At 44.8% G+C, this 27,779-nt stretch overlaps 1 long non-coding RNA gene across 1 annotated transcript; it reads left to right on the forward strand.

Moving 5' to 3' along the window:
- The first annotated feature begins 670 nt into the window (after nucleotides 1–670).
- Nucleotides 671–27,735, forward strand: LOC115081408. Its single transcript, XR_003853794.1, has 3 exons — nucleotides 671–805; nucleotides 20,426–20,631; nucleotides 27,671–27,735. It is a non-coding gene; the product is annotated as an uncharacterized LOC115081408 (long non-coding RNA).
- Nucleotides 27,736–27,779: the final 44 nt, after the last annotated feature.

The raw sequence follows: 27,779 nt of genomic DNA on the forward strand, positions 1-27,779 counted from the left end.
GTTTAGCTTGAATATTCCAAGCTGTTTCCAACTTTGACTAGCTCTGTGCTCTCTTGACCTACCTCTGCTGTCCATTTCTGAGTTGAATCAATATTAGGGCTAGTGAATGAGGCCCTTGTTTCCAGCTGGATAAGGAAACAGTCTTTTCAACAATATTAAATGAGGTGGGAAGTTTACATAAGCTGTGCTGATGCTTTTAATCTAAAGGCTGAAGAAAAAGGATGGGAGCTAGCATTGCCAACTAGCTTAAATTCTTCAAGACAAGCTCATCCAGTCCTGTATTTATCTCACTGCATACATAAACTTCCGTCATGCTTTCCTTAGGGAATTCATTATAAAAAAAAGTATTTTGGGGTAAAACTAGAACTGGATCAACCTGTCAGGATAAAATGAAACCAGTTAATAACACTAGATGGCAGTTAGATTGGTGATTTACCAAAAGAGACACACTACAGTGAGTGCAATGTGATCAGTCTTGTCAAGCAGTTCCTGTACTCCTGCATGTAGAGGGGACGTGATGAACTGTAAGATAAACTGAACTGAAGTGCACTGCAGCACAAAAAGTTATTGGTGATTGCTGTTGGCTGATGTCAATTTGATGACATGCAAAAACAAAAATCAGTGTGTGAACTACAGAGTCAGTTCTGGCAATTCAGCTCTGGAGAAAGGGAACAGCAGAGAAAGTTTGCACCTGCCAACCACACAGCCCATGCCTCTCAATAGCCAGAGTGTTATTTGGATGTGTGAACACACTTTCAACAAAGTCATGGGAACTACATAATTTTTATTGGCGAGCAGACAGCAGGTAAGCAGTGGCACTACAGCTTCTTTTAGCTGAACTTTAGAAAATGAGCTGAAAGGCTCCAGCATTCTCAGATTTTCTGTAAATATATTTCTTAGACTTCAGGCCTTATTTTATTTTAAAAAATGACTTTTTCCTATTCTGTGTCTATGGAAAAATCTTTATTGAATAAAACTATCTAATATAATATTTATTTTTTATGTTATAGCCCTACAGCTGAAAATCCTATACTAAATTTACATTTATATGAAATTGGTTCTTCGAGGTGAACTAGTTAGCAACTGAAAAGATACTCTTGCTGTATGATAGATTTTCACCAGTATTATTTAGTATTGTGTGATGTCTACTTAAAGTTTTAATGTCCTTCTGAGGACTCCTACCTAGTAACAGGCAGTTCTTGGTCGAAACTATGGTAAGTATTTAAGAAACTGCTTTCTAATCAGAGTCTTTCTCAAATCCTTAGGTATCACCAGGCAAAGTCCCTATTTTAGTTCTTTAATGTCCTCATAATTGAAGTTAGTTGAAGTTGGTTCTTCTGGAGTTTCTGAAGGAATATGTTTTGAAACAACAATTTGGTATTTTCCACCATTGGGAATTGAGTCGGCCTTTTGAAATAAGGACTGGGCATTTGAAACAACAATTTTATATCTTCTTTCATCATGGGACTTTTGAAATAAGGACTGTTGAAACAATAAATTATATGCATTGAGCCATTATTGGGAATTGAATTTTGAATCATTGAGGATTTTATCTTTTGAAAAAAAAGGAAAAAGATTTAGATGTGAATAAGAAGCTAGCATTTATTTTGAAATGTTAAGGTGGATTTTTTGCACATTTGTGGGTATGAAATAAGAGTGGGGTTTTATGTATATATTTTTAGGGGGATGTGGTTGTGTGAATGAGGTGTGAATGATGTATTTAAATAAGTGAAAATAATGTGTATATAGAAATTTGGAAATAAAATTAGTAAATTAACATGATGATGTGTATGGAATGGTGAATTGGTGAGCAGAACAGTTAATGTTCTCTTGTTTTGTTGAAAAATAATCTCAAACAGCTACACAAAAACACTATGGAATCTTTTTTTAATATACTAAATTTATGATCATTAGTGTTGTAGCTGTATGAGAAGTCTGGCTTCTCTGAGAGTTATTTTCTAGCTCTTTGGTGGTCATTTATTAAAATACGTTAGGGTATTATCGCCCTAACACCCACTTAATCCTTATGCAAATTTTATTTGAGGGGGAGGAGTTTGGGCAGAGTACATGGAAATGAGGGCTAGTTAACATTACGTGCGGGATTTAACACTGGAAATAACTACACCTTTTTTCTGGGTGTTTTGCCTGCGATAGCTGTGCGTTACGGCCAAAACAGGATTTATCGCAAATCCTGTTTCGGGAGGGAGAGGGGAAGACGGGGAAGGGGGAGGGAGAGAGAGAGAGAGACTCTGTGGAGGCCCACTGATTTTTGAACTTTTTATACCACTTGAAGAGGGGGCGTAGTAACTTGGGGTGAGGTTTGTGGGGTGGGGTGGATTCTGGGGGGCAATTTGACATGCATAGTCATACGTACAAACAGCACAGTTTCCATCAGTGAAGATTTTATGTGATTTAGAGGGATGAAAGGTGAAAGAGGAGAAGATTTGTACCATGTTCTCTCTACCTAGCTTAATGCATGATCTACCTAGCTTGATGCAGATCTACCTAGCTGCAATCAAGCTAGGTAGAGAGAACATGGTACAAATCTTCTCCTCTTTCACCTTTCATCCCTCCAAATCACATAAAATCTTTCTTATATTTCATATTTCCATCTCTGTATCCTCAGGGGAAGAATCTAGTAAGAACCAATATGATCCAGGAGGAGATTCCAGTTATGGTCTGTATCAGTTGCAGGCTCTGGACCTTGGTGGTCTGAACTTGTGCCCTGATCAGCCATTCAAAGTAATTCCGCTGAGAAAAAATCTAAACATGCTAAAAGACAGCAAATGTTAGTTAAAGAACAAGCTCTGGCAAACGTTGATAAAAAGGAGAAGGTGAGAGATGTTCCCTATCTGGAAAATGTAGTTAAAGAACTGACAGAAACTGCCAACATAAACACATACAGTATGGGCTAGATATAAAAAAAATAAGTGCACGCATCCATGTGTGTGCGCTCCCCGGTGCACACACATGGATGCGTGATTTTATAACATGTGCACGCCGGTGCGCGCGCATGCGCAAGGGGGGGTGTCAATTTTGGCAACATTCGCCTGGCATCGCATCAGGGCCTTTTCTACCCCCTACCCTAACCTCCCTTCCCCTTCCCCTTCCCCTCTCCTCCCCACCCTCTAAAATCCATTTTTTAATTTTTTTACCCTTTATTTTGCAAGTTACTTCAGGGCCCCACCTGAAGTAACTTGTGCATGCCGGCAGCCGGCCGGCACACAAGGCTCTGGGACAGCGAGGAATGGCACTGTCCCAGACCACCCCTTCACAGAGGCCTGGCTCTTGTGCGCGTAACAGAGGTTACAAGTGTGGCCGGGCCTTTTCTAAAATGCGCGCAGCGCGCACAAGGCCTGGCCACATGCATAACCCCCGTTTTTTACACGCAGGGAGTATTTAAAATCTGGCCTTATGTGTCCTATAGTCCTTCTGAAACAGAGGCATCAGTCTGTGGCAGGCATGAGTGTTTGCCAGGCCTAATGTTCTGGTAAAAGCTGAAATGGCATTTGAAGAGTTAAGTACTGGGGGGAAACAAAAAAAAGTCAGATGTCAATTGACAAAGGAGATGTCTATTTTATAAAAGTTATGGATTATAAATGAAAACAAATTTTGTCACAATGATAAGTTATGGCTACTACTGATTCAGTATTTGAAAGTCTTTACTTGAGCCTCATTGTTTACAATGAAGGACCTTTTGTTTTCAGTTTTTATTTTATTTTAGCTGGGAATTTCAATGTTTATAACAACAAAAATCAATGGAAAAATGAATTTTCCACCAAGTTTTCTCCTCTGTTATAACAATCATTTTTTCACTTTTTCTTTTTATAGCATTGAAATGCCCAAGAACAATAAAAGCTGAAAACGAAGGTCCTTACTTATAGTGAAGAGCAGGCATGAAAACTCACTTATGGTTTAACTGCTAAGTTTGAGGTGGTTAATTCTAGATACTGTGACAAACGCTACAAGGGAGGTGGTGCCCCTGAGAAAGTTTAGCTTTGGATCTGCAGTTTTCTGAATTGTTGATAGTGAGAAACTGGCTTGTGTTAGTAGCAGGAAGATTTTGTTATGCAAAAATAACTACTTAGATTTTGGAATGCAAATAAGAAGCAATGCAGGCTGCACCAATTGTCAGTTCAATATAATCACAGAATCAGAAATCTGTATGTATGCTTATTAGATTGATGTACTGGATATTTCAGCAGTAGTAAAAATGTCTTCCTCTGGGTCCTAATTACTAAGCTGTGCTAAGATAGCAATGCTAAGTAAATGCTGAATTTGGTGTTAAATGTGCATTAAAACCATGTTAACATGCAATATTGGCTATGTCTACGCGAAAAGTGCCAATATCACAAAAAACTAGATTCAACAGAAGGAAAATATTAATGAACTACATTGCATGCAAATCAGCTCATTAATATGAAAACAGAGTAATGCAGATGGTGATACATTTTGTGATCCATGTTAATCCTTGTAAAGTTAATTACAACCCTCCCTGCCACCATAATTCTTAAAGGGGCAGGAAACCCCAATAAATACTCCCTCACACTCAAAACCTCTCCCAGCACTGAAAAGCTCCTTCACAAAGCGGATTCTCCTCTGGTTCCCCTTCTCCAGGAGAGCCCCCCCCCCCCCCCCAACAACTGTACTACGTTTAGCTCTGTCTACACATTGCTGAAATCCTGCCTCCACCCAAAATGGAAATATCGAGGTAAGAATGCTTGGGAGGCTGGAATGAAAATGTGTTTCGTAGGTGCATAGTTGGTCCCCTGTTTGTGTAGTTAGCATTAACCAAAGGGGCTGTGGGTGCGGGTCCAAGATCAAAGGGTGGGGGGAAGCTATCGTCTTGGGCCCTGACGCGGGCAGTCACTACTGCAGACTAAGGAGCTCATTCCAGCTGGATTAATCCCCACTATGTGCACGAGTGGCCAATATAAGAGCAAAAAAGCCAGAATTAGCAAAGTGGGTAGAAAGTAAAAATAAAACCACAGTGTCCATCCATTCAGCCAGTGCATGGGACAAAAGAGCAGTTGTTTTCTTTAATTTAAATAGGAGAATCCAGCCAAAATCACAAAGATAAAAAACTAATATAAAAATATTAACACAATGAAAACAATGGTCCATTTTTTTTATCTTCTCATCACTCTCCCTTCTCTTGCACCTTCATCTATATAGAAAATATCCTCCTCTTGTAGGGTAGGATAACTAGAGTGAGCTAAGTTCCAGCATATGCAGGTCAGGGTGGGAAAAATATCCCCAAGCACAAAAAATATCTTAAGCAGGTTCCAACAAGTCAAAAAAACTCCAGATATAATCCAGTTTCTCAGAAGTCTCAAGTCTCTTGATTCTCTTCCCAAACCACAATTTCTTCTCACCCCAGCTGTTAACAAGTGTAGCCTGAGCAAAAAGATCCTTTGATGCAGCCTTTTGAGATACATGGGGGATCAATCTTTCTCCGACATTCTTCTCAAATGCAATAGCAAGTCTTCAAGTCACTGGCTCCCAGGGATGAGGCCATGACTATCCAGAGTTTCTCTCCTTCCTCTCCTTCCTCTTTTCTTTCTCCAATCTCCTTCCACCCACCAAAGACTGGGCATGCTCATGGGGAATTGTTGTATCCCACACAAGCCTCCCACGAAAAGATGGGGTTATGGCAAGGTGAAGAATCCTGACATCAGATCCCCTCCCACTGACCATTGATGGAAAAACCTCATGGAAGCAAATATTTGTGGCTGGCATAATCCCGTCACATATGCATATTTTTCTTTTACTGTTACCACTCAGAGTTTTGTTCTAATAAAGCGGAAATAAAATTTAAGTAAATAAATTACAAAATGGGCCGCCCTCGCTGGATCTCCATATCCACCCTCTTACCACTCTCTGGCAGCATCTGGGTCCTCCCGGAACAGGAGCGATCCCCTGTTGCTCATACTGATGTTATCATGGAATTGTCTCTTTAAAAGCAGTCTAAAACAGCTCTAAAATGGGACTTTGTTGTTGCAACTTTTTCCTAAGTCTTTTTTTTCATTCTATTCCAGCGGTGCTGGGTAGAGTAAAAGGTAATAGTGTGGTATAATGACTGACTTCCATGGGAGGAAAAGTATATTTTAAAAATGTGTTTTTCCTCCCATAGAAAATACTGGGAGCTGTGCAGGCAAAATCAAGGCCATCAATCTTCTCCTGCTCTGAACTGGAGAAAATATATTTAGAATGGAAGCCGTAGAGAGGTGAATAAAACCATGCATCTAGTATAGAATAAATCTTTTAGGGCTGGGAGCAGAGATGGAGAGGAATCTGATAACAGAAAGCATGGGCAGACTCTATCTCTTGTTTGCTCCAAATATTATGATTCAGCTCCTTGCGTATAGTCTTTTTAGATTTTGAAAACACATCAAGAAGCAATTGAATAGCACTTTTTATTGCAGTAAATATTTGGAAAACTATAATGTTTGACTTCTGAAGGCCAAAACCAATATGGTGGGGGATATTTGAAATGACTCCTATTTGAATACAACCGTAGCCACCCCTTGTCCTGATTACTCCTGAAACATCATGCAGGCCCAGTGGATCCAGCACGGAGCATTTTAAGCTTCAGGAAGGTTATGCCAGCTAATTGAACGGGATCCCTCCTGATCCACTTGTTAATAGTGAACCTTAGCAAGTGAGAATAAAATGCTGGGTCAGATAGAGTTTAAGTACCGGTTTTAAATACCATCTCTCTGTGTACTCTGGTATAGTATTAATCAACTGTATAATAACATCTACCCTGCTACTGGGAAAGGTACTGTGATGATGTCTTTGTGTTTTGGAAAATAAACAAGAGAGATGGATTTCACTGAAATGTCCTAGGTGTTTACTGCAATGCATATGCCTAAGTTTGGGTTTAACAATGGAATAGAAATTCTGCTAGAAATTAATGACTCTTGTAACATCATACATTAAAGATGTGAATGACCATCATATAATGTCTGCTGTGTCAATAGCTGTTTCAGTAAAGCCTTTTCTGGCACAGTGACCTGGTGTTTGTGGTGCAACTGGCCCTTATGATGTGGCCTTAGAGCACAATACCCAGCTTAATCATCGGTCATTCACTAAAAATGTCCTTATTGTGGCTAAGAGTAGCTGTGACTGTAAATATCATGGGATAGTGCACACATGAAGGTCATATACTGTGCACTTATCTCTTTGTGCTGCAGTCCTAAAGGAGGATCACTGCGCATAAAAGTATAAGCAAAACCCAGTTTTGCGCATACTTTTATGAACACTGGGAATATGCATTCTGTAAGGTGGAATCAGGGCAGGGATATGACTTACACGCATACTTTCATATTTTAAAAAATATGCATGTTAAGTTACCATGCACAAATTATGCCCTGCTTGGAGGAGGTCTAAATTTATGTGTTGACAATTCCGCACAGATCCAGCCAATCTAATTTAGGGAAGGATTTTCAAAGCAAACTTATGTGCTTAAGTTTAACTGTCAAGCTGCTTCTTGATAAATAAAAAGTTTCAAAAATATTTCTTGCTAAGATCTGTGTGTATATTATACCACTATGTGCGCAGTTACAAAATTAACCTTTTAATGTGGACAAATGCAAAGTAATGCAGATAGGGGAAAATAATCCTAATTTATATGTACACAATGCTGGGTTCCATATTAGGCGCTACGACTCAGGAAAAGGGTTTTGTAGTCATTGTGGACAATACATTGAAATCCTCAGCTCAGTTTTCAGCAAAGTCATAAAGCAAATATAAAGTTAAGAATTATTTGGAAAGGAATAGAGAATAAAACTGAGAGCATCATAATGCCGCTGTATAAATCTGTGATGTGACCATATCTTGAATATTATGTGCAATTCTGATTGGCCTGTCTTAAAAAAGATATAGCAGAACTAAAAAAAAGTGCAGAGAAAGGCAAAAAAAATGAGAAAGAGGATAGAATGACTCTCCTATGAGGAAAGGAGATTAAGACTCTTCAGCTTGGAAACAACAAGACAGAGAGGATATTATAAAATTGTGAGTGGCTTGGAACATGTTAAAAGGGAGCAGTTATTATCTTTTCAAATAGTACCAGGACTAAGGGACATTCAGTGAAAAGAACTGGTAACAGATTTAAAACAAATGTAATTTAAGAAAGTGTTTTTTTTCAGTCAACTCACAATTAATCTGTGGAAGTTGTTTCCAGAGGTTGTAATCAATGCTGATAGCATAGCTGAATTTTAAAAAGTTTGGTCAAGTTTCTGGAGAACACACCCATTAACAATAGTCAGGTAGACTTTGAGAATGACAGCTCTTAATTCTTGGAGTAAGCAGCAAGGCATGGATCTCCCCATGAGGATCTGCCAGGATTTCCAAGTGATTTTGATTGGCTACTGTCAGAGATAGCAAATGTTGCTTACCTGTAATAGGTGTTCTCACAGGACAGCAGGATGTTAGTCCTCACATATGGGTGACATCATAGGATGGAGCCCAATCACAGACTTTGACTGGCACCTACTAGGCATGCCCAGCATCGCACTAAACCTGCAGCCAGCAGGGGTCCCCCTTCAGTCTTGTTTAAAGGTACAGAAAGTGCCGAAAAATAAAATAAGAAAACGAACCGAACACCGCGGGGTGGCGGGCGGGTTTCGTGAGGACTAACATCCTGCTGTCCTGTGAGAACACCTGTTACAGGTAAGCAACATTTGCTTTCTCACAGGACAAGCAGGATGGTAGTCCTCACATATGGGTGAGTACCGAGCTGAGGATGTCCGAGAAATGCACCAAATGTACCCAAGATGTGCAATAGGCACAAGGACTGGGGTGGAATTTGGTAGAGGGTATCCTGAACCTTAACGGGCGGGTGGAAGGGTGTTGGTACATCAAGTTGTAAAAAGGTTGTGCAAGACAGACTGGCCGAAGATGGAATCTTGTCTTCCGGCCTTGTCTAAGCAATAATGGGCTGGAAAGGTATGGAGGGAACTCCAGGTGGCAACCCTGCAAATGTCAGGAAGCGGCACCGAGTGTAGGTGTGCTACTGAAGTCGCCATGGCCTTCACAGAGTGTGCCTTAACACGGTCTTGAAGTGGAATGCCTGCTTGCTGATAACAAAAGGATATGCAGTCCACTAACCAGGAGGAGAGAGTCTGCTTACCCACAGGCTGCCCCAATTTGATGGAATGGAAAGAGACAAACAATTGAGTGCTTTTCCTGTGGGCAGCTGTACGGTCTAGATAGAATGCTAGAGCCCGTTTACAATCAAGGGTATGCAAAGTCTGTTCTCCTGGATTAGAGTGGGACCTGGGAAAGAAGGTAGGTAGTATAATGGATTGATTAATGTGAAACTCCGATACTACATTAGGTAAGAACTTAGGGTGATTGTAGAGTACTGCCCAGCCCTGCAGAAGTTTAGTGTAAGGCGGATAGGTAACTAGGGCCTATAACTCTCTAACTCTGCGAGCAGATGTGATTGCCAAAAGAAAAATCACTTTCCATGTGAGATAGCGAAGATCACAGGATTGGAGAGGTTCGAATGGTGGTTTCATGAGCCGACCCAAAACCAGATTGAGGTCCCAAGAAGGGGCCAGAGGACGCAGTGGAGGCTTGAGGTGAAGCAAGCCTTTCAGAAAACGTGTTATGAGGGGTTGTACCGAAATAGGAACGTCCCCGACACCTTTATGGAAGGTGGCCATCGCACTGACATACATTCCGATGGAGGAAGTTTTTAGACCTGATTCTGACATGTGCCAGAGATAGTCTAGAAACTTTGTGGTGGAACAGGTAAAGGGATCAAGGGATTGAGAAGAACACCATGACTTAAACCTGTTCCATTTGTAGAGGTAAGAATTTCTCGTGGAAGGCTTCCATGAAGCAATCAGGACATGGGAAACTGGCTCTGAAAGATTAAGTGGTTGAAGAATTAACCTTTCAACATCCAGGTCGTCAGGGACAAAGCTTGAAGATTGGGGTGGCATAGGCACCTGTCTTTCTGAGTGATCAGAAGCGAGTATGTTCCCAAGGGAATGTGCGTGCGAATGGAGAGATCCTGAAGTATTGGAAACCACACTTGGCGAGGCCAGTGAGGTGCTTTCAGGATCATGCATCCTTTGTCCTGACGTAACTTCACGAGAGTCTTTGATAGAAGTGGAAGTGGAGGGAATGATTATAAGAGACCGGTTGCCCATGAGAGGGAGAATGCATCTCTTGGCTGAGAGTGTTGGCTACGAGTGAGAGAGCAAAAGTTCTCTACTTTGTGGTTTTGAGGTGACGCAAAGAGGTCTATGTGAGGATAACCCCAACATTGGAATATTGAGTTCGCTACTGTGGGGTTGAGGAACCACTTGTACGGAAGGAATGTGTGACTTAGCTTGTCCGCCAACATATTGTCCACTCCCGGCAAGTAGGTGGCCTTGAGGTACATCGAATGGGAGAGGGACTCCACCCATATCTGCGCAGCTTCCTGACACAGTAGGTAGGAACCCATCCCTCCCTGTTTGTTGATGTACCACATGGCCACCTGGTTGTCCATCTGAATCAGGATGACCTGATTGGAAAGGCGATCCTGAAAGACCCAGAGAGCATATCTGATTGCTCGCAGCTCCAGGAAATTGATTTGGTGTTTGGCTTCCTCTGGAGACCAAGTTCCTTGTGGCTGCAAATCGGCGACATGTGCTCCCCAGCCAAGGTTGGAAGCATCGGTGGTGAGAATTATTTGAGGGTCTGGAGCCTGGAAGGGTAGGCCTTGGAGGAAATTGATCTGATTTTTCCACTAGGCTAGAGACTGATGAAGTGAGTCGGTGATGTGGACAGTGGTCAATAGAGGTTGGATGGACTGAGTCCATTGTGACCTCAGAGTCCACTGCATGACTCTCATGGCCAAGTGGGCCATTGGGGTAACCTGTACTGAGGATGTCATGTGTCCTAGCAGGATGAGGAAGTGGGGTGCAGTCGTGCGGTGCTGAGACTGTAGCTGGTGTGCGAGAGAGATGAGAGTGAGACCTCGCTGTCGAGGCAGAAATGCCTTTGCCTGCAAGGTGTCCAGGTCTGCACCTATGAATGATAAAGTTTGAGATGGGACTAAGCAGGATTTTGCGTAGTTGACGAGAAAACCTATCAAAATCAGAGTGTGTAAAGTAAGATGTAGGGATGACAGAGCAGCTTGCTGAGTGGGAGCCCTGATCAACCAATCATCTAGATAGGGGTAGACGTGAACACCTTGAGTCCTGAGGAAGGCTGATACTACTATGAGGCACTTGGTGAAGACTCATGGTGCAGATGCCAGGCCGAATAGTAGCACTCAGTACTGATAGCACTTGGGGCCTACCAAAAATCTCAGGAACCTGCGATGAGATGGAGTTATCACAATGTGTGTGTACGCGTCTTGGAGATCGAGAGAGCAGAGCCAGTCTCCTTTTTTGCAGAAGAGGAAGGAGGGAACCCAAGGTTACCATCTTGAACTTTTCTTGGTGGAGGTACTTGTTGAGGGCACGTAGGTCCAGAATTGGACGAACGCTGCCTGAATTTTTGGGGATTAGAAATTACCGTGAATAGAATCCTAGGCCTTGTTTGGAGTAGGGCACTGGCTCTATTGCTCTGGACTGGAGGAGGAGGGAGACCTCCTGCTCCAGGAGTAGTGAGTGGTCGGAAGTTCTCCATGTCGGTAGAGGTGAGGAGTCCGGTGGTATGGAGAGAAAGTTCAGGTGAGAACCCTGAGAAATTATGGCAAGGACCCATTGGTCTGAGGTGATTGTATGCCACCTGTTGTTGAAATGGCACAATCAACCTCCCACTGGTATCTGAGGCAGTGGAAACTGGCTGCTGCTCTCTATGCAGGAGTCAAAAACCGGAAACAGGGCCCAGCTGAGGAGCTGCTTGTGGCTTTTGTTTACGAGGTTGACGAGACTGGGCCTTTTGGAAAGGTCTCGTGGAACGAGTTGTAGACGGTGGTGGATAGGACTTCTTTGGACGGAAGAATGACTTTTTAGTATCCTTCCTGAAAGGCTGTTTGGAGGAATACTCAGAGGGCATCAGAGAGAGCTGGCAAAGGGTCTCATGATGGTCCTTGAGTTCCGCCACCGTCCGCTGAATCTGTTCCCCAGGGCAGATCAGATAATCTGTCTTGTACTTCAGGGTGCAAGTCCGAAGACTTGAGCCAGGCCCATCTTCTTGCCGAAATAGCAGTTGCAGATACCCTGGAAGCGGTGTCGAAGATATCATAAGAGGATCTTATTTCATGCCTCCCTGCCTCGAAACCCTTGTGTACCAGGATTTGAAGCTGTTCCTGGAATTGCTGAGGCAGGGACTCTGCAAAGTCCTGTATTTGCTTGAATAAGACCCTGTTTTACTGGGTCATATACAGTTGGTAGGAGGCGATCCGAGAGATAAACATTGATCCCTGGAAGACTCACCGGCCAATGGCATCCAGGAATTTCTGTTCCTTACCTGGGGGAAAGGAAGAGTGGGGTTTTGATCTTTTTGCCCTCTTTTGGGCAGATTCTAGAACCACAGATTGGTGATCCAGCTGAGGTTTCTGGAATCCTGGGGCTGACTGGACCAAATAAGTGGTATCAGCTTTTGTTGACTGGAGCAACAGAACCAGGGTGTTCCCAGTTCTTTTTGAGGAGATCCAAAAGAACCTGGTGAATAGAGATGGAGGTTATTTCCTTGGGAGCATCCAGGAATTGTAACAGCTCCATCATTTGATGCCTATCATCTTGCTCAGTCTGTAATTGGAAGGGATCCAATTCAGACATTTCCTTCACAAAATTTATGAAGGACAAGTCCTCTGGAGGAGAACGCTTCCTACATTCAGTAGGAGAAGGTGGCAATGGTAAATCATCGGTGTCTTGAGATGAATCGTCAGTCCAGGTGTCATAGGGATCAGCATCTGTCCCTGTATGAACCTGAGAAGGACAGGATGATGGTATTCCTGAAGGTTCTGGTCTAGGATTTGAAGGCATCGAGGATAGTACTGGAGGCACTGATGAAGGCATCGAGGGCACCGGTGCAGGCATCGAGGGCATCGATGGATGGATCGGTGGCGCCGATGGGCGCATCGGCATCAATGGTTGAGGCATCGGAAGGACTCCCAATGGAGGAATGCAGAACGGTGTTTCCCCTCCCAATGACAGGGGAAGGCACCGGAGCCATCGGTGACCCAGGATCCATTGGTGGAAAAGTGGCTATGAGCGCTTCCATCATCGAGAGCAGCGGTGCCAATGCTGCCGGAATGGGATCGATGGTCGGTTCCGCAACCGGCACCGATTTTGGCGCCGGGGGACCTTGGAGTTTGTGCATCATCTTATCGATGGCCTCCTGAACCATCCGGTCCAGTTCTTCATGGAGACCTGGAGCTTAGCAGCCCCAGCTCTGGAAGGGAAGAAGGAGGCAGAGGCATAGCCGGAGGGACCACCGTTAAAGGCGGAGTCACAGCTCCCGATACCCGTCCGGGTGAGGGTTGCCTCGGTGACCCGGTCGCAGAAAGGGTCGGTGCCTTTTCTGGACGGGGTTTCTTCGATGGCTGCTAGCTCCATCAAACCACTTCAGATGGCCCAGAACGTGACGGCCAGAATACTTACAAACACCAACAAAAGGGAGCACATCACCCCCATCCTCCAGAACCTTCACTGGCTGCCTATTAAATTCGGGATTCATTTCAAAGCCCTCATGATGATACACAAGGCCCTACACAACATCTCCCCCCTCAACCTAACTTTTCAACTGCAGCAGCACATTACTAAGAGACCTGTAAGAAGTGCATACAAGAACATGCTACACACCCAGCCGGCAAAAACCTCACTGAGGAAACGTGCCCTCTCCACTGCTGGTCCCCCAATTTGGAACTCGCTCCCTCCGGACCTCCGCCAAGAACCCTGCCTCATGACATTCAAAAAGAAGCTAAAGACTTGGCTTTTCGCCCAAGCGTTCCCGGAGAGCTAAGGCCCAATGAAGTCGATGACATTATAGACCCCGGCCCATCTATCCCTCTGTACATATGTTTTTGAGTTGTACTTTATTCCTGCTAATAGTCTCTTTGAATGTAGTCCGTTTTATCTCGCTGCAAGTTCTTTTTTCAACTTGTTCCATGTATGTCGCCCCTGAGGCGACTGTTTTCAGTTCCTTGTAAACCGGTGCGATATGTATATTATACAGGAACATCGGTATATAAAAAACTAAAAATAAATAAATAAATGGCGGCTCGGACGATGGCGAGGTCAAAGATTTTCCTTCCTCGATGGTCCGAGACTTGCGGTGTCGATGCCGATGTTTTTCTCTACAATCCCCTTGGTCCTGAGGGGGAGTAGAGGTAGTCGATGGCCAAGAAATCATCGACGCTGGACGGTCACCGGCCGGTGGCCGATACTGGCGCAAAGTGGACGGTGCCGGTTCAGTCGACGTCGATGCAATAGGCGGCATCGGAGTTTGAGAATGGAAGAGAAGTTCCATTTTCTCCATTCTGGTGTCATTAAGGCACATTTGCTGCAAGTCAGGTCATCATGCTCGCACCCGAGACACATTACACAGACTTTATGCGGGTCTGTTATGGACATGGTGCGAGTACAGTCTGGGCACTGACGGAACCCCGACGCCATTGCTTTCGAAAAATTTAGCTGTGGTACAGTCGATGGCCAGTAGGCCGCTAGGGCCAAACTCGACGGGAATCAACCGAAAACGGGTAAAAACTTACCGGAGTACCGCGGAGTCAAAAAATTCGAAGGAGGGACCCCTGTGGGGTATGAAAGTTTTTAGTAATTCCGTGAGGAAAATTCCTGTCAGGAATCTCTGTGGAGCTCCTTAACCCGCGTGGCTACTGCTACGTGGAAAGAAGAAGACTGAAGGGGGACCCCTGCTGGCTGCAGGTTTAGTGCCATGCTGGGCATGCCCAGTAGGTGCCAGTCAAAGTTTTAGAAACTTTGACAAAAGTGTTCCGTGATTGGGCTCCATCCTATGATGTCACCCATATGTGAGGACTACCATCCTGCTTGTACTTTGAGAAAGGATGTTGGGATTGATAGACCATTGTTCTGATCCAGCATGGCATTTCTTACGTTCCCACAGCAAAGGTGAAGGGGCCAATCCTTACCAAGAAATCCAAGAAGAAAGGTGTAAGGAAATATGGCAGTTCAAAAGCACATAAGTTCCAAAAGTTGGGAATTTAAAATTATATATAACAATTCTCAATTATTCAATCAAATACTGTCCTTTATTGTAGTTCAAAACTTAAACACGGCACAATCTTATATGAAACATTGGTCCCCCGACACATAGGTGTTTTGCTGATAAGTTGCATCCAGAGGGACAGGGCACTGTTACAGCCGGATAAACCCTTAAACATTCTTTAAACAGTACAAAGTTGAAAGAGGAATACACAAGATTGAAGTGATTTAAAGAGACTCAAAAAGGCGCCTGTGGTAACTTGGGTGAGTGCGGCTTGAAAACAGCCAGAGAAATAAGGAGGCAGATTCTGACTGTTCCTTAAGTGAAGTTTATTTACAGTGGAAAAAACCAAAATCAAAACAATAAGTGCAGCTCACCTTAACTTCAGGTAAAATACAGTCCTTAAATGTAATAGATCTTGTCGTACAGTGGGTCTCTACCTGCTTCCTGGGGCCTGTTTAACCCTTCCAGGCCCTGAGTTCTTAAACTTTGGTAAGGGGCTTCTCCCTTCACCCTGGATTCCTTGTGGGTCTGGATTTTAAGAAAGATTTGGCGACACAGCTGTGCCTGGTCCTTTAGGGTATTCTTGGAGAGTTTTCTATAGACTCCCTCACAGCACCAAAGAGAATATCTTATGTTCCCCCATCTCCAGCAGTTACTACTCTTAACAGAAAGGCATGGGATAAACACAGAGGATCCCTAATAGTTAAAGGATGGAAATGAAGAAAGGAGTAACCTGTGTTAACTGGGTATCCTGCACCAAGCGGCAGTTACTACCCTTAACAGAAGGCATGGGGATAACCCTAAACAACTTGCTGAATAGAATGGATGGACCACTTCGGTCTTTTTCTACTATCATTTACTATGTTACTATATCTACCTTCCTCTACCTTCCTCAATCTTTCTCCCCCATCTCCAGTATCTGCACCCCCTACCACCTTCTCCTCCATCCCCAGCATCTGCCCCCCACCCCCCGTCTCCTTCCCTCCTCAGCATATGCCTCCTTGCCTCCATCTCCTTTGTCCTCAACAGCTACCTCTCTATGTCTTTCTCCACTTGCCCTGCCTCTTCCCACCTTCTGCAGTAATCTGTAGTCCTCCTTCCCCAGCAAGTATCCTTTGCCTCTTCCAACTTTCTCTCAGTACCCTCCTTCACCCTCTTCCTCCTGCCTCTCCCCAGCATCTGCCTTCTATCTATCCTCTGCCTTTCCTCAGTTATGTGTGTGAGCCAGTGCTCAAGTCCTTCTTCCGTGTTGCCCCTTTAAATTGCTGGCCTGGGGCAGCAAGGAAGAAGGAGGCAATAGGAGCCACTGGGTGGGAGCCCAGTTCCTCACCTGTTTTTTTTAGGCCCATGGAAAGGATCACTGCTGAGCAGGGTCCAATGCAGAGAGCAGTAATGAAACACAAGTTCAGCAACAGGTGTCCACTTCTCAGCTCCTTCTCATGCACCAGCTCTACGATTCATAAATTTTAAAAATAAATAAGTAATGCAATTTTACTGATAGTCTTGTATGCAACTTCTTATAACAAAACTTTGGTGTTAATAAACATGTGGATAAAGGTGAACCGGTAGATATAATGTATTTGGATTTTCAAAAGGCATTTGACAAAGTCCCTCATGAGAGGCTTCTAAGAAAACTAAAAAGTCATGGGATAGGAGGCGATGTCCTTTTGTGGATTGCAAACTGGTTAAAAGACAGGAAACAGAGAGTAGGATTAAATGGTCAATTTTCTCAGTGGAAAAGGGTAAACAGTGGAGTGCCTCAGCGATCTGTACTTGGACCAGTGCTTTTCAATATATATATAAATGATCTGGAAAGGAATTCAACGAGTGAGGTTATCAAATTTGCGGATGATACAAAATTATTCAGAGTAGTTAAATCACAAGCGGATTGTGATACATTACAGGAGGACCTTGCAAGACTGGAAGATTGGGCACCTAAATGGCAGATGAAATTTAATGTGGACAAGTGCAAGGTGTTGCATATAGGGAAAAATAACCCTTGCTGTAGTTGCACGATGTTAGGTTCCATATTAGGAGCTACCACCCAGGAAAAAGATCTAGGCATCATAGTGGATAATACTTTAAAATCGTCGGCTCAGTGTGCTGCAGCAGTCAAAAAAGCAAACAGAATGTCACGAATTATTAGGAAGGGAATGGTTAATAAAATGGAAAATGTCATAATGCCTTTGTATCGCTCCATGGTGAGACCCCACCTTGAATACTGTGTACAATTCTGGTCGCCACATCTAAAAAAAGATCTAGTTGTGATGGAGAAAGTACAGAGAAGGGCAACCAAAATGATAAAGGGGATGGAACAGCTCCCCTATGAGGAAGGACTGAAGAGGTTAGAGCTGTTCAGCTTGGAGAAGAGATGGCTGAGGGGGATATGATAGAGGTCTTTAAGATCATGAGAGGTCTTGAATGAGTAGATGTGAATCGGTTATTTACACTTTCAAATAATAGAAGGACTAGGGGGCATTCCATGAAGTTAGCAAGAAGCACATTTAAGACTGATTGGAGAAAATTCTTTTTCACTCAATGCACAATTAAGCTGTGGAATTTGTTGCCAGAGGATGTGGTTAGTGCAGTTAGTGTAGCTGGGTTCAAAAAAGATTTGGATAAGTTCTTGGAGGAGGAGTCCATTAACTGCTATTAATCAAGTTTACTTAGGGAATAGCCACTGCTATTAATTGCATCAGTAGCATGGGATCTTCTTAGTGTTTGGGTAATTGCCAGGTTCTTGTGGCCTGGTTTGGCCTCTGTTGGAAACAGGATGCTGGGCTTGATGGACCCTTGGTCTAATCCAGCATGGCAATTTCTCATGTTCTTATTACTGTATATTTACCTGACTATGAGTCATGGTCTGTGACCCTTGCTAAGGACTGTCACTGCAATAGCTGGCCTAGATGGAAGGGGGTATACAAAATAGGAAAAAATCGTGGGTAGATGTAAATGAAGATTTATGACCCCATAGCCTAGTGCAGGCTGGTTCTGATTAGACTAGGAACTTGAAGGAATGGGAGGAAACTACCAAATTAGAAAATGTATGCACGAATATTGCAAGCTAGGACTTTCCATTTTAACAGTTTATGTACAATGAGAACATTTTCAAGATGTTTTTATTCAATGAAATTTGATGGAAAATGTGATACATTTCCAAAATTAGTTCTCTTTTTCTGTTACTTGACATCTATAGATTTAAAGCATTTCTAAAGATTGCAGAGCCAGAAAAAGTCTAACTTTCACACTCCTGCCAACTGTACTGACAACTGCTGGTTTTTTAAAAATGTCTTTTGGCTCCCTTAGACAATTAAATATGCAGAACTAAAAATAGCCACTAGTCATAAATACCTCAATTTACAAATGCCCTTTGCTGAAATGCAAAATGTCTGTGCTGTAAATGAGTGCACTTCACATTGTATTAGGTGCAGTTTGCTTTCCCAGTTTTAAGATTAATGGCATGCATTGTCTTCCAGAGAACCAAGTATGCCTGCACACCCTTTAGAAGAATTAGATCAAGTGGGAAGAAAACAAGAACCTGAATGTTTCCCCCGAAGGCTGAAATGATACATTATATCACTTCTCCCAGAGAAAGATTCTGACAGTCAGCATTCCCATAGTGTTTGAATTATTAGGATTTACACAAACTTGGAGAGCTAAATGCTCAAAGGTTTTTCATTTTTTTCGTGGATTAAATGCATCGTGCCATGCAGTCATTAAAGCTCGACAGGCCCATTAAAGTCTATATTCATTAATACTACCTTGTGGACCAATAATACTTCTACCGACTCTCCAGGGCATGAGGTCATTCTTAAAGCCAGCAGAGAGAGAGAATAAAAAGACAGCATTCTGTGTTCAAACTATGTTAAATCTAAACTCTTATGTCATAATAGATCAGACTCACTCATAGGCAAGATCAACAGACAATGGTTTATCCTCTTTTTCAGGAACTGGGATTTGACAATGTAGATATAATACCATTTCCTGTAACGCTGAAGTTCTAGTTATTTCATTGTCTCTGGAGAAAACAGGAGTCTTGGGAGGTTGTGACACCTTTTACTGGTCCAACAAAAAGAAGGTTAGGTCATGGTGCCTCCTTCAGATGAAACAACAGGACTGAAACAAGGAGCATTTATAGCTAGAGAATGATGGGAGGTGGGAATTCCCACAGTAGATTTCTTCAGGAGGCTGGGAGATTATCAATATCAATGCTGCTGTAATAGTGTAAGGACCAGAACTAGCCAGTATTAAAGGAAGATTATGCAGGGGCTGGTAAAGCTGAAGCTCCTGTCCAGGGTACCTGAATAAAGATATCTAGATAAGTAGCAGGTTATCTGGCTAACCCAGCTGGATATACCCAATATTTGGCTAGGTTAGCCGGATATCTCAGCCCCTCCCTGGAAAGTCCCTCTTTTTTTTATCTGACTAAATTATAGCCTGATAAGAACATAAGAACATATGAAATTGCCATGCTGGGTCAGACCAAGGGTCCATCAAGCCCAGCATCCTGTTTCCAACAGAGGCCAAACCAGGCCACAAGAACCTGGCAATTACCCAAACACCTAGAAGATCCCATGCTACTGATGCAATTAATAGCAGTGACTATTCCCTAAGTAAACTTGATTAATAGCAGTTAATGGACTTCTCTTCCAAGAACTTATCCAAACCTTTTTTGAACCCAGCTACACTAACTGCACTATTTGTCTATAATTTAGTCAGATAAGTGGCTGAATATGCCATATTTGCTATTTAGACATAACTTTTGAATTATGCATCTAAATAGGTTTTGAATATTATTTATTACTTTTATATACTGACATTCAATCAGTGATATCACATCAGTTTATATTGAGGTACTGTAGGTATTTTCCTATCCCCAGAGGGTTTACAATCTAAGTTTTTTTGTACCTGAGGCAATGGAGGTTAAAGTGACTTGCCCAAGGTCACAAGCAGCAACAGCAGGACTTGAAGCCTGGTCTTCTGGTTCATAGCCCACTGCTCTAACCACTATGCTATTCCTCCTCATGGGGTATATCTTGGATCCAAATAGGAGACCCAGGAAGTATTCAAAGACAAGGATACTGCCTGGAGGGAGCAGCAGGCAGATCCCTGATCCAACCTGGTATTCCCTTAGAGCTTATCAAGAAAAACTCTGCAATGCTAAATGAACAGAGCTGTTGAAGTGTACTTGCTTGTTGCAATACGCATTGGTTTTAGAAAGAAGAAAAAGCCCACAGAGAGGACATTTCTTTGCGTTGTTGTGTTGTCTAGTTTGTTTGTGTTTCAGATGAAGAGAAGGAATCCAGCGTCTAGACATGAGCCCGTCTGTCTTCTTGGACACAGTTGGAATTGAGCGGAACCAGATACCTACTCCAGGAAGAGAGCTCAAAGAAAATAAGCATTCTGAAGGAGATAGCAGCAAAGAATAGCAAATGAAGCAGATAAAAGAGTAATGGTCTATCCAGTCTGCCCATCAAGTTGCTTATGCTCCATGTAAGTTATTCCCTATTAGGGATGTGAATTATGCTTCTGACGATTGAAAATATCGTAGATGGCCCGCGCCATTTTTAAAGATGGCGCCGACCATCCATTACTCCTACCATGTGACAGGGGCCGGCCAATGGCACAGATACCCTGTCACATGGTAAGGGCAAAGGGCCATCGGTGCCATTTTTATTAGTGGCAGCCGATGGCCCGAGAGCAGGAGATCGCTCCCGGGACTTCCACTGGACCACCAGGTACTTGTAAAAAGTTTTGGGGGGGTTCAGGAGGGTGGGGGAAGCTAAGGGAACAGTTTTAAAGGGTTGAGTGAGTTTTTTTGTTTATCGGCTCGAGCGCAGCCAATAAACAAAACCGCGATCAGGCCGCACAAAAAAAAATTAACGATGTGAATCGGAACCGGAATCGGAACCGATTCCTGTTCCGATTCACATCTCTACTCCCTATGCCTTCTGATAAGGGTAGTAACTGCTGTTCTATGCAGGTTACTGTGAAAAACAGAGCATTCTCAACAGCAGGACCACCACTATGGAACTCTAGCATCATTGTAATTCTGTAATTAATTTATGCATCATTGTAAATAATTTGCTCTCAGCTAATCTCTTTTCTTCTTCTCTCCCTTCATCTCCCAGTTGTGCACCTCCCTGTTTTAATGTAACTGCAATTTTCTAACCATGCATTTGTTATAATTTTAGTTCGCTGTATATATCACGCCCTGTTAAATGTAAACCGGCATGATGTGATTCCTGTCATGAATGCCGGTATAATAAAAACACTAAATAAATAAATAAACCTGTCAGAGGAAGCCTCTTCTTCTATGGTGTCTATGTGGCTGATGGTGTGTAAGGTAGAGACTTACAATGTTGTTGGCAGGGGATACAATCATAAGAAATTGCCATACTGACGGCTCGATCCAGTAAGGCCGCGGTAAAAACAGTGAGGTAGTGTCAGGCGCACCCTTCCTCCCCGCACGCACAGTTCTCTTCACTAACTCCCCGATACTCTCCTCTAATCGCATGCAAATGCATGCCGCGGCTGTGAAGCGTTAGGGAAGGGTTATGCCCGCGCAACCCATTTTACTGTATAGGCGCTGTAACAGCGCCTATACAGTAACCTGGGTGCGCTGGTACCTGTCATTTCAAATGACATTTGAAATGACAGGCACCAGGAAGTGTAAAAAAGTTTAAAAAGTGTAAAAAACAAAAAACCTGTGTGTTATACCTGTGTGTTATATAAAAAAATAAAACAATTTTAAATACCTGTCGGAGGGCCGTGGGTCCAGGCGGCCGGTGGGCGGCGGGCAGCCATCAGCGGCATCCGGTAGTTCCTTCTCCCTTCCTCCCTCCCTCCCCTGCCTGGATGAGCGCCAAAATCGCACGGGCGGGTCGGCAGCGGGGGGGGGGGGGGGGGGGCGGCAGCAGGATCCGGGAGCGGCGGGTAGGCAGCAGCGGGGTCCGGGGGGGCAGGGGCAGCGGCAGCGGGGGGGGGGGGGCAGCAGCAGGGGGCGGCAGCAGGATCCGGGAGCGGCGGGTAGGCAGCAGCGGGGTCCGGGGGTGGCAGCGAGATCCGGGGAGCCAGCAGCGGCAGCATGTTCGATCGCGCAGGCAGGTAGGTGGCAAAGTAAAGATGGCCGCCAGCACGGGAAAATCGTGCAATTGGCCGCTGAAGACGTGACGTCGTGACGTCGTGACGTCACGTCTTCAGCGGCCAATTGCACGATTTTCCCGTGCAGGCGGCCATCTTTACTTTGCCACCTACCTGCCTGCGCGATCGAACATGCTGCCGCTGCTGGCTCCCGGATCTCGCTGCCACCCCCGGACCCCGCTGCTGCCTACCCGCCGCTCCCGGATCCTGCTGCCGCCCCCCCGCTGCCGCTGCCCCGGACCCCCCGGACCCCGCTGCTGCCTACCCGCCGCTCCCGGATCCTGCTGCCGCCCCCCCCCCGCTGCCGACCCGCCCGTGCGATTTTGGCGCTCATCCAGGCAGGGGAGGGAGGGAGGAAGGGAGAAGGGACTACCGGATGCCGCTGATGGCTGCCCGCCGCCCACCGGCCGCCTGGACCCACGGCCCTCCGACAGGTATTTAAAATTGTTTTATTTTTTTATATAACACACTGGTTTTTTGTTTTTTACACTTTTTACACTTACCATAGCAGGCCCGAGCCTTGCTACTTTTTCGTTTGTTTTTTTTTGCCCTGGTCCCGTCCGGTCTCCTGCAGCCCCGTCCGGTCCGGACGGGGCTGCAGGAGACCGGACGGGACCAGGGCGGGTAAGCAATGTTTTTACCCTACACTACACTACACTACACTAACTCCTACTAGGGGGAGGCGGTAAACTAGCAGGTTAAGGCCGCGGCAGAACAGCGGGTTACGGAGGAGATAATATCAGCGCCCGTTACAGTATCGCAGGGGAATAGCTAATTCCTTCATTATACAGCTTTTTCGTTCATTTACATGCCGGGTGCGGAAAGGGTTATGCGTCTGTTTTCAGAAGCGATACGGACGCGTGAAACTGGACACTGTATCGCCGAACTGCCTTGCGCGCCCGAATTGTGCGCTACGAGCACGTTACAGACGGGCAATCGTCGAGCGGACGATACTGGATCGAGCTGTGAGTCAGCCCAAGGATCTATCAAGCCCAGCATCCTGTTTACAACAGTGGCTAATGCAGGCTACAAGTACCTGGCAAGTACCCAAACACTAAGTAGATCCCTTGCTATTGATGCCAATAATAGCAGTAGCTATTCTCTAAGACAACATGACTATTAGCTGTTAATGGACTTCTCCTCCAAGAACTAATCCAAACCTTTTTTAAACCCAGCTACACTAACTGCACTAACCACATCCTCTGGCAACAAATTCCAGAGCTTAATAGTGCGTTGAGAAAAAAGAATTTTCTGCGATTATTTTTAAATGTGCTACTTGCTAACTTCATGGAGTGCCCCCTAGTCCTTCTATTATCTGAAAGAGTAAATAAGCAATTCACATTTACTCATTCTAGACCTCTCAGGATTTTAAAGACCTCTATCATATCCCCACTCAGCCATCTCTTCAAACTGAACAGCCCTAACATCTTAGCCTTTCCTCATAGGGGAGCAGTTCCATCCCCTTTACCTGTACCTTCTCCAGTGCAACTATATCTTTTTTGAGATGCGGCAACCAGAACTGAATACAATATTCAAGGTGTAGTCTTACCATGGAGCGATACAGAGGCATTATGACATTTTCTGTTTTATTCACCATTCCTTTCCTAATAAGTCCTAACATTGTTTTTGCTTTTCTGACTGTTGCAGCACACTGAGCCATTGATTTCAATGGATTATCCACTATGATGCTAGATCTTTTTGCTGGGTGGTAGCTCCTATTATGGAACCTAACATCATGTAACTAAAGCATGGATTATTTTTCCCTATATGCATCACCTTCCACTTGTCCTCATTAAATTTTATCTGCCATTGTCGAGTTCCTTACAAAACTGAATCCCTCTTCCCTGCACCATTGTCTCATCCATGCATTGAGACTCTGGAGCTCTGCCTGCCTCTGGGGACCTGCATGTGGAACAGGGAGCATTTCAGAGAATGCCACCCTGGAGGTTCTGGATTTCAGCTTTCTATCTAATATTCTAAATTTGGCTTCCAAAACCTCCCTTCCACATTTTCCTATGTCGTTGGTGCCCACATGTACTATGACTCCTCCCTAGCACTGTCTATAATCCTATCTAGGTGACGCGTGAGATCCACCACCTTCGCACCAGGCAGGCAAATTTACCAGGTGGTCCTCACATCCACCAGCCACCCGGCTGTCTATATTCTAATAATTGAATCACCAACTATGATGGCTGACTTAACCCTTCCCTCCTGGTGTTGTGGGCTGACTCCTCGAGAGGGAGGAGTTAGCAACCTGTTGTGCTAATCTGCTCAGAGTTAGCAATCTGTTATAGGAGCTGTTAGGAATTAGCAGTCTGTTAGGGTTTGCTCCTCCCAAGGGGAGGAGTAGCAATCCTTTGGAGCTTTGCTCCCCCAGATGGGAGGAACTAGCAATCTGTTATGTGTAGGACTGCGGAGTAGCAATCTGTTAGAGTCCCCGCTAAGGTTTAGCAATCTGTTGGCAACAGTTGAGGGTTAGACTGCAAGGTAGCAGCTTGTTGTACTCAGCTCTTGAAGTGTGAGAGATGAGCACTCTAACGTAGAATGGTGAATCCTTGGGCCGATGGCAGATGACCGTGCCCTCAGGAGGATATCATGAGAGGGACCACCAACTAGGCTGGAGTAGACACAGATTGTTCTTTATTAGACAGGTAGTAGAACCACCAGAGGTGGCAGTAGTGAGCTGATGTGCCCAGCAGGGCTGAAGTCCCTCAGATCCTGGAACTGCTATGTCCGGGTTTGCTGAGCTGTAGAGAGAGACTCATAGATAGTGAGTAGACAGGGTATGCTGGATACATAACCAGAAGTAGATGATATACTCACATAGATTAATAGGAAGGCTCAGAAGCTGGAGAGTGTTAGGCCCTCGAGGAGCAAGTACCTGGTTCCAGGGACAGCTCTGAGAGAGCGATGGTAACTCGCAGTTATCTATCTCTGTAATGGTTTCTAGGCAATAGAGAATAGTTAGTATATTCAGGAACAGGAGCCTCAAGGCGAGTACTGGTTCCTATATGCAAACTGAAATAAGAACTCACAATATCTGTATATGAAATAGCTTCTGAAATAGAAGAGAGACTTTGGAGGGTTTTAGGAACATGGGCCCTCGAGGAGCGAGTACCGGTTCCTATCTACAATCTGTAATAATAACTCACGATTTCCGTACCTGTGATAGTGTCTTAGACAGATGAGAATCTTCAGAGTTCTAGGAACATGGGCCCTCGAGGAGTGAGTACCAGTTCCTGTATGCAACTGGAATAGAAACTCACAATGTTCATGTCTGCGATCGCTTCCAGGCAATAGGGAGTCTTCTGAGCATTCAGGGACGTAGGCCCTCGAGGAGCGAGTACCGGATCCCATCTTAGCAATCTGAAAACAAGAAGAGAGAGTGGGGCCCCCGAGGAGTGGGTACCCCTGGTAAGTTCGAAGAGGCAGAGCAGCGGAGAATGAAGAGGGTCAAGATGATCCCTGCAATCAAACCCTTGCTAACTCAAATCATAAGCGTAAGCAAAAACCTTTTATGTTGGAAGCGGTTGACGTCACTATGGGGGGACGCCCCGAGGTTCGCGCCCTTGCTGGTACAAACTTCGGAGCGAGCGCGCACGCATGCCCTACATCATCAGGAACATGGTGGATCTGCAGCATCAGGCCAGCCCGGGGACTCCGGGAAGAAACGGTGAGGAGAAGCCGCGGCAGCAACTGTCCATCAGACCCGATGGGAGTCGCCTCAGAGGTAGAGAGGGTGGAGTGAGGGCAAGAGCAGGCACGAACGCAACACCTGGGCAGTAGCCCTGGGAGACTTGTCCTCAGTGTGAGAGGACAATGCATCACCTGGAGAGCAGGTACTTGCTACAGGATCACTTTCTGCTACACCAGGATGAAGCTCTCCAATTGTGAAACCTTTCTGATCCAAGGCAGCAGCGGGGCTGCCAGACTGGATTTGGGACTTGGCAACTATGTCCCTGAAGGTCTCATCAATGTACCTCTCTGTCTGCCTCAGCTCTTCCAGGACTGCCACTCTAGCCTCCAGAGATCGGATTCATTCTCTGAAAGCCAGGAGCTCTTTGCACCAGGTGCACATATACAATCTTTCACCGGCAGGTAAAAAAATCATACTTGTGACACTTGATGCAGAAGACTGGAAAACCCCCTCTTGTTGCTGGATTGCTGCCTTCAACTTAATTTTGTTGAGTTCCTAGTTAAGTTTAGGTTGCTATGGGAGTTGGAATTAGATTACTTTATAAATTATAGGGGGTAGATTTTTAAAAAGTACGCCCACTCGTACTTTTGTTTGCGCGACTGGTGCAAACAAGAGTATGCCGGATTTTAATACTTATGTGCGTAGCCATGCTTATCTTTTAAAATCTGGTGTCGGCGCACGCAAGGCTGCACAAAATCAGCAGCCTGCGCGCGCCAAGCCACGCAGCCTGCCTCTGTTCCCTCCGAGGCCGCTCTGAAATCAGAGCAGCCTCGGAGGGAACTTTCCTTCCACACCCCCCACACCTTCCCCTCTCTCCCCCTACCTAACCCACCCCCCAGCCCTATCTAAACCCCCCCCCCCACCTTTGTTTGAAAAGTTATGCCTGCCCGAGGCAGGTGTAACTCGCGCGCGCCTGCCGGCCGCCAGCTTGCAATTCCCCGGCCCAGGAGCAGTTTCGGAGGCCTCGACCACACCCCTGAAATACCCCTGGGCCGGAATCACGCCCGCGGCCCTGCCCCTGTATGACGCGCTGCCGCGACACGCCCCAACACGCCTCCCCCAGGAAAGCCCCGGCACTTATGCGCGTCCCAGGGCTTGCGCGTATCTTACGCGCATACCCCTTTGAAAATCTGCCCCTAGGTGTATTCACCTCTTGGGTGTTGCAAGGGGACTGGGCCCCACCCAATATCATCTCCTGCAGGTAGGGAGGGAGAGCAGGGGTGAAAGAAGTAAAGGAAAGCGAAGTGTACCAAATAACTGGATTGCTTGTGCTGAGCAACAAACAAGATTTATTAGCATAAACAGATTATTTGATTAAGCAAACAAAACAAGGTGCAGTGTTTCATGAACAATTTTTATTAACAATAATTAGAATTTTCTTTATAACACTCCGCAGTCACACAAATTCTAAGTATTGTTGATGACATATACTGAATGAAGTTTTCTCCATTAATGGTGCTACGTGGCATGACAACAGTAACAAAGTAAAGATACATGATACATGAGGTCACAAGTTTTAAGTTAATGAACAACACTGTGACATCGGCCCTGCAGACATAACACATGTCCTGCTCAAATTGATTGCCCCTGAGGCAGCTCTATACACTAGAGCGAAACTCGGCCAGAGTCAGGCACGTTTCAATAAAGGGCTTTTTCCATCATCCCATTCTTGTTTTCTTCACTGTTACACAGCCAACTGAATCGGCTTCCGTTTTGCTTTTTGGGACCAAGAACAACTGTTCAGGAACAATTATCAGATAAGTATTTCGCATACATATTCACACTTAGGGGCGGATTTTAA

Source organism: Rhinatrema bivittatum, chromosome 1 (assembly GCF_901001135.1).
Source record: "Rhinatrema bivittatum chromosome 1, aRhiBiv1.1, whole genome shotgun sequence".
NCBI classification, from domain to species: domain Eukaryota; kingdom Metazoa; phylum Chordata; class Amphibia; order Gymnophiona; family Rhinatrematidae; genus Rhinatrema; species Rhinatrema bivittatum.